Source organism: Ruditapes philippinarum, unplaced genomic scaffold (assembly GCF_026571515.1).
Source record: "Ruditapes philippinarum isolate M1 unplaced genomic scaffold, ASM2657151v2 ctg3263_1_1_1_1, whole genome shotgun sequence".
NCBI lineage: Eukaryota > Metazoa > Mollusca > Bivalvia > Venerida > Veneridae > Ruditapes > Ruditapes philippinarum.
Genome location: NW_026865274.1, coordinates 141,062 through 148,106, shown reverse-complemented (window position 1 = coordinate 148,106; position 7,045 = coordinate 141,062). Strand labels below are relative to the sequence as shown.

The 7,045-nt window shown below is 30.4% G+C and overlaps 1 non-coding gene across 1 annotated transcript; it reads left to right on the top strand.

The window, feature by feature from the left end:
- The first annotated feature begins 4,505 nt into the window (after positions 1-4,505).
- Trnav-cac (transfer RNA valine (anticodon CAC)) lies at positions 4,506-4,578 on the top strand. Its single transcript has one exon. It is a non-coding gene; the product is annotated as a tRNA-Val (tRNA).
- Positions 4,579-7,045: the final 2,467 nt, after the last annotated feature.

Here is a 7,045-nt window from a genome sequence, read left to right as displayed (position 1 = left end):
TACTATTACTTTTTATTAACGAAATGTTAAAATACATGTATAAAACCGAAATGTATTCATTTACATCTTTGTGAAAAATCATCATCTTTCTGACATCATGTGGTCATTATAGTCTTTTCCCTTACAGAAAAATAATAAAGACTTTTCTTGTCTTTGGGTAAAATACTTTGAATGCAGAGTTTTATTTTAAATCTAGCAAATTCTTACTGAATATGTGTAATTTATAGAAAAGAATGCACAAACTATCTTTAAAAGCGGCATTCCCTATTTCTGGTCAAGTATTTGGCACTTGCTTAAAACACCTATTTTTTAAAAGCATGATGCATTCATACTGTGATTACAACTGTACTGTAGAGTTTTACTTCTTTGTGTGTACTTCAGAGGTGTTTGTGTTACATTAAAAACAAGTTAAATGTTGATGCTGCACATCAAAGACGCTGCCCAATGATGTGAACAGTCAATCAGCATTGAAAATCGTTCTCTATTACAGTTGAATATCCGAAGCACAAATCATTTTTTTCTCCATGGTCTTGGTATGTGCTCGTTGTATATAATAAATTTGCATATTTTTTAAAAAAAGTAGAATCTTATGCCATGTCTGAAATTCTTAAATGTTTGTCTGTTGCGACAAAGACTGAAACGTCTGGTCGAATCAAACTAAATTGGATAACAAATAAAATTGAAATGATTGGTATACTTAAAATAAATTCAAGACAATATGTGCCGAGAATATACCCATTTAAATATTGGCACGAATTGCATAATGTTCGAATGATTTTGGGGACAAACTGTTCTGCAGTGATCTCCCCTTACAGACCGTAGCGTAACAGGTTTGTTGTACTTTCTTAACGGTTGAGTGAGAACCGCCTCTCTGATAGTGGGCGTGGTTTAGGCTTTGTAACTTGTAATTTAATGATTCGACAAGTGATATTGATCAAAGTTGTCCTGGTTCCCATCTACCCCGTCAACGAAGACTAAATGCTAGCATATGGAGCATAATATCAAATTAAATATGACAATTTAAGGCCGAGCCGAATTTCGGCCGAACTTCAACAAAAGCGAAGCAAATGAAGTAAGTGACACTGCCTCAGTTGTCACCTCTCTCAACGGTTAAGTTTTAGAACGATCGACTATAGACTTGCTCATTGGCACGTTATTTATAATGTAGATAAAATTAGATAATGATAAAAAAAATATGATATTCAAACATGGTACTATCACTTCAGTTAAACGTTTATTCTAATCCCTTAAAGCTCTGTGACATGTTGTACATCATAAAATCTATTTTTATTAGAAAACTTAAAAACAGTGTAATTTTGTTTAAAAAAACACACACAAAAAAACACAAAATCAAGTCTAAAATTTTCCCAATTGCTGTATGGACAAATGTATATCTACTAGACGCCGCTTGCAAATGTCAGTACTTTAAAGTAACAAATTTGAGCATAATATATTTCTTAATGCATGTGGACAGAATAAACAATATTACTTCACTTCGATGGCTTCTAATATAACTAAAATAATGACATACTAATGTAGAATGTAAAATATTATAATAAATATTGTTTGGTGTTCTTTAAGTAGATTTTGTTACTTTTTGATGTATAATTTGCAAGGTCATTTTATTTAAACTAAGCTATTGTTAAAATAATTCTATAACCACTTGCACTTTGACAAGGTTTGAGCAAGAGCAGGACTCGGGTAAAATGTACTGAAAGGAGGGATTGACTTTTTTCTTTTTTATTGTTTCTTTTTATAACCGTTTCTGAAACAGAAGTCTTTATCGACAGACTTTCACAAGAAGTAATCAATTTTCGGTTTTTTTTGTCAAGTGCGTCTAGAATCCTTACTGTCTTAGATTTACGATATAAATTTCTATTCAGATAAAGTCTATTGTCAGATAGTATATAACTTGGGCTAGCCTTGAGCAGTAGTGACTCAGTCATGTCTAGTTAAATTTCAACACGAAACATCCGTCTATGATCGGTTTTCGAAATTCGTTTTGATCAGCCATTTGCGTTTTTAATAGACTGAAACCTGAACTTATATAGATGAAGGAGTAAATGGTACTGAGTATGAATGAAAGTAGGTGACATCTTTTATACATCAAGAGAGCAGTATTTTTATTTGAAGTTAAAACGATCAAAATGCGTTAAATGTTTTGTATCATTATAATAATGACTGTTTCTATAGATGTTTTGATCTATTTAATTTCATAGAGTTTACATTATAGTATTTGACTGATAAATTCTGATAAACACACAACTTTCATTATGTGAAAATGTTCTTGGTAAACCTGACGTCCTCAGCTATTTACCACATTTCAGGAGCATTCGAAACGGGGTAAATACGTACAACTACATCCCATAGATATTGTATGCATGACTATGAACTTATTACATCTAATTTTTAACAATATTATGATCGTTTTATTCATAATGTCTGATGAACATTCGACTAAAGATCATGCCCACAAAGTTAACAAGATTTTTTATCTATATATTAAGTATTTTTTATAGTAAGAGTTAAATTTAGTTTTTATCAACTGTCAACAATATCTTTTCTACTATTACTTTTCATTTGGCTATCAATACAAGATGCTTTGCTTAAAAGGCAAAGAGAAGAATAAAATTGCATATTAAACTGAAAGCAACTCCGTAATAAACAAGATATGCAATAAAATCTCAATAACGAGTTTGTCTTGGTTATAATTTTATAGCTCTATAGGAATGTTTACATCAACAAATTTGGTTCATGAACAGGGCTTATCAACAAACTTAGCCTGAATTGCTTTTGTTTTACTGTGCTGGTTAACATTTTAATCGTTCTAACAACACCGCATTTGTACAGAAGAATAATCAAAGTATTAAAAGTTAGAAATGCATACAGAAATACATACAGAAACTAATATTTTAAATTACTACATGTAATTAGTATTGGATACGAGAAAAATAAGTGTCAGTTTCCAATTTATTCCGAACAGTATGTTTTTGGAAACAAGTGACCTCTAGAAATATGACCATTGGTTTTGTTTTTTTTTTGTTATTTGTTTGTTTTGTTTTTTTCTGGTTGTACGTGTTATAGTTTGTATTGTTAGCAAAGTTATTCTTTACCAAATAAATATGTTCGTTAGTGTAGTGGTTATCAAACTCGCTTCACACGCGACACGTCCTGGGTTCGAGTTCCAGCGAAAGCATATTTTTTGTTAGCAATATCTATATATATATGCATTGTAATATATGTGTGCAGTAAAAAATATCAGTGAACGTTTTTTCACATACTGATCAAAGACATGAGGAATCTATAGAAAATTCCTTATGTAAAGAGCGTTTGCGGTTGAAAAAGAACATAAAGTTATTCAGTCTGAATTTTGTTTAGCTGATATTTGAAAATGTAACCATTTTACCCGACACGCCATTGATTGTAAATTGTCAATAATTAAACACTTTGCAACAATCAAGTAAAATATTTGTATAAATCTGTTTTGGTTGTACATAAACGACTATAATGGCAATACGAAAATGAACAGCATAGTGAAAAGGGTATGTTCGAAGACTAGGTTTCACAGAATACGTTTATGGACGAAAATGGTAAATGCAATAATTCATTCATCCACTTACATCTTTCCATTCACATTTGCTCAGTATAGTCTATAGCCAAACTCTTAAACTAATTCAAAATGAAAATGTAGAAATTGCGAATTTAGTTTGATCCGTTAATGTGTACGAGACATTTTTCAGTTGTTATTTAAAAAAAATATACTAAAAAGAAACAATAAATATTATCATGATCAGTTCGTTTTCACTGAAATTTGAAACAAAAAATCATTTGTATTCATAACATATTAAATTGTATTCTCCTTGTTTGATATTTCTTCGATGTTTCTCTTTTTTTATTGAATTTAGAAAATTGAAACCTTTTAGTCTATTATGGAATTTGATCGATTTGTGTATGTTTAATAGTCAAAATATGGAAGATATCCTCATTTGTTTTTGTCTCAATGAAGCCCGCAGACACTTAGATATCAAATTAACCTCTTGTGCAATTTAAACATAAATCAAACGTTACATGCAAACATACTTTCAGACAATATATATCACCTCTTTAAGTATTTCATATTTTAGAAAGAGTTAATGTAGTTTTAACAATGACTTTTACCCTATTGCATTGCAAAATTTGGTTAATAATACACGATGCACGTTGCATTGCTTAATAGGCCAAAAAAATATCGATGATGGATATCTATCTGAAGTAATAAATATCACTTAAGACATTGTTGTTAATAATCTAGCCTTTTATAAGTCACTCTTACTTACGAATGATAACATTTATCAAAGAAAGTCTTCATTTTCAACTTAAAAACGTCAAAAGTATATATATCAGCATTTTATAAGTCCAAATACTAATTAATCCTTTCACTAATTAAAAAAATGATAACATTATAAAATAACGTGTGTTAGTTTTAGGTTTTAACAATCAAAGTGTTTCTTTTTGTATAAAACATCGGTTCCGTAGTGTAGTGGTTATCACGCTCGCTTCACACGCGAGAGGTCCTGGGTTCGAACCCCAGCGGAACCATACTATTACTTTTTATTAACGTTTATTAACCATCAATCAAACTACTATAAGACAATATATATCATATCTTAAAGTATTTCATATTTTAGAAAGAGTTAATTTAGTTCTAACAATGACTTTTACCCTATTGCATTGCAAACTTTGGTTAATAATAACCGATACACGTTGTACTGCTAAATAGGCAAATAAAATTATCGATAGTGGATATACATGTATACAGGTATATCTGAAGTAATAATACTCTTTTTAGACATTGTTGTAAATGACCTAGCCTTTTATAAGTCACTCTAACTTACGATTTGGTAATATTTATTAAACAAAGTTTTCATTTTCAACTTCAAAAACGTCAAAATTTAATATATAAGCATATAATATTTAATAAGTCCATATACTAATATAGCCATATACTTTCACACGAGAGAGGCCCTGAGTTCGAGCCCCAGCGGAACCATACTATTTTATTACTACATTTTCTGAACGAAATGTAATAATTACATGTATAAAACAGCAAAAATCCAATGTATTCATATACATCGTTGTGAAAAATCAGCATCTTTTTGATAACATGTGGTCATTATATGTTTTCTTCTTATAGGAAAATAATGAAGACCTTACTCGTCTTTGGATAAAATACTTTTAATGCAGAATTGTATTGAAATCTAGCAAATTCTTACTCAATATGTATAATTTGTAGAAAAGAATGCACTAACTATCATTAAAAGCGGCATTCCCTACTTGGCCCTTACCTAAAAAATTACCTGCCAATTTGTAATGACTTGATGTGTGAATACTGTGATTACAACTGTAGAGTTTTTCTTCTCTGTGTGTACTTCAGAAATGTTCGTGTTACATTAAAAATGTAAACAAATGTCAGTACTTTAAAGTTTCAAAATTGAGCTTGATATATTTCTTAATGCATGTTGAAAGAATAAACAGTATTACTTCTCTTCGATGGTTTCTAAAACAGATGTCCCTATTCTATATACCAGATGAAAATGTAAGAAAGTACGGGCAACTGCTGATATTTTGCTAACACTTAGCACCGATGTTATTTTACATTTCTTTTTTTTTTGTTGGTTTGTATATTAAAACAGAGTTTTTCTCAATTTTTCCTTCTAAGTGTATTTTAATATGTTACGGTGTGCATATAACTTAATTAAGGGCATACTATTGAAGTATAGGAAATGTTATATTATAATAATCATTGTTTGGTGTTCTTTAAAGCCATAAGAAGATTTTGTTACTTCTAGATGTATAAGTTGCAAAGTCATTTCATTTAAACTTAGTTATTGTTACAATCATTCTTCAAGCGCTTGTACATAAACAAGGTCGAAGCGAGAGCAGGACCCGGGAAAAAGGAGGGATTGACGTTTTTTCATTTTACTGTTTCATTTTATAACCGTTTCGGAAACAGAAGTCTGTATGGACAGACTGACTCTAACATTTTGTGACAAGAATCAATAAATTGTTGGTTTCCTTGTAAAGTGCGTCTAGAATCCTTACTGTCTTAGATTTACGATATAAATTTCTATTCAGATAAAGTCTATTGTCAGATAGTATATAACTTAGGCTAGCCTTGAGCAGTAGTGACTCAGTCACGTCTAGTTAAATTTCAACACGAAACATCATTCTGTGATTGGTTTTCGAAATTCGTTTTCATAGGCCATTTGTGAGTCCAATACCCTGAAAATTGACCTCGTATAGATGACGGAGCAAATGTTTATGAGTATGAATGTATTTGACATCTTTTATACATCAAGAAAGAGGTTCTTTTCTTTAAAGTAAAAACTTTAGAAAATGCGTTAAATGTTTTGTATCATTATCATGACTGTTTCTATAGATGTTTTGATCTATTTAAGTTCATAGAGATTATACAACAGCAGGACTTTTTCACAAGTCGTGGAAGCAACCCTGTCCTTAAAGTTTGGAAAAAAATACACAATATATTTGCAAAAGGGAAAAAAAACTTGATGTAAATTCAATTTATAGGGAAAAGTGAATGATGTTAAAGAATTTTACATTGGGAAAGCAGTCCTATAACGGCCCCTGCTGTTGATTGTTAAGCACAAAAACTGTTTTTTCAGTTAGTGATAATTTTCTTGTTAATTCTGATGTCTTGAGCCACATTTCAAAACAAGCATTTGAAACAAATTTAATACGATGTTTGATCTAAGGTTAAATTTGCGAAGAGTGGAGATCCGATCAATCTAGATCTTTATGTATATTTCAAACTGGGAACATTGCAGACATTAAGGGCTCCCGTTTCGAGATCAGACAACTTAAATAGACATTCAATATTCTACATTCAATAAATATTGTTTGCGTGCCTTTGAACTTGTAAAATGATCTTTAAAACAATATTTAAATCGTTTTATTCATACTGTCTGATGACTATTTGACTTGCAGGTCATGCCAATACAGTTATCAATATTTTTTTTCCATGTATGTTGGAATATTTTGCCGCTCA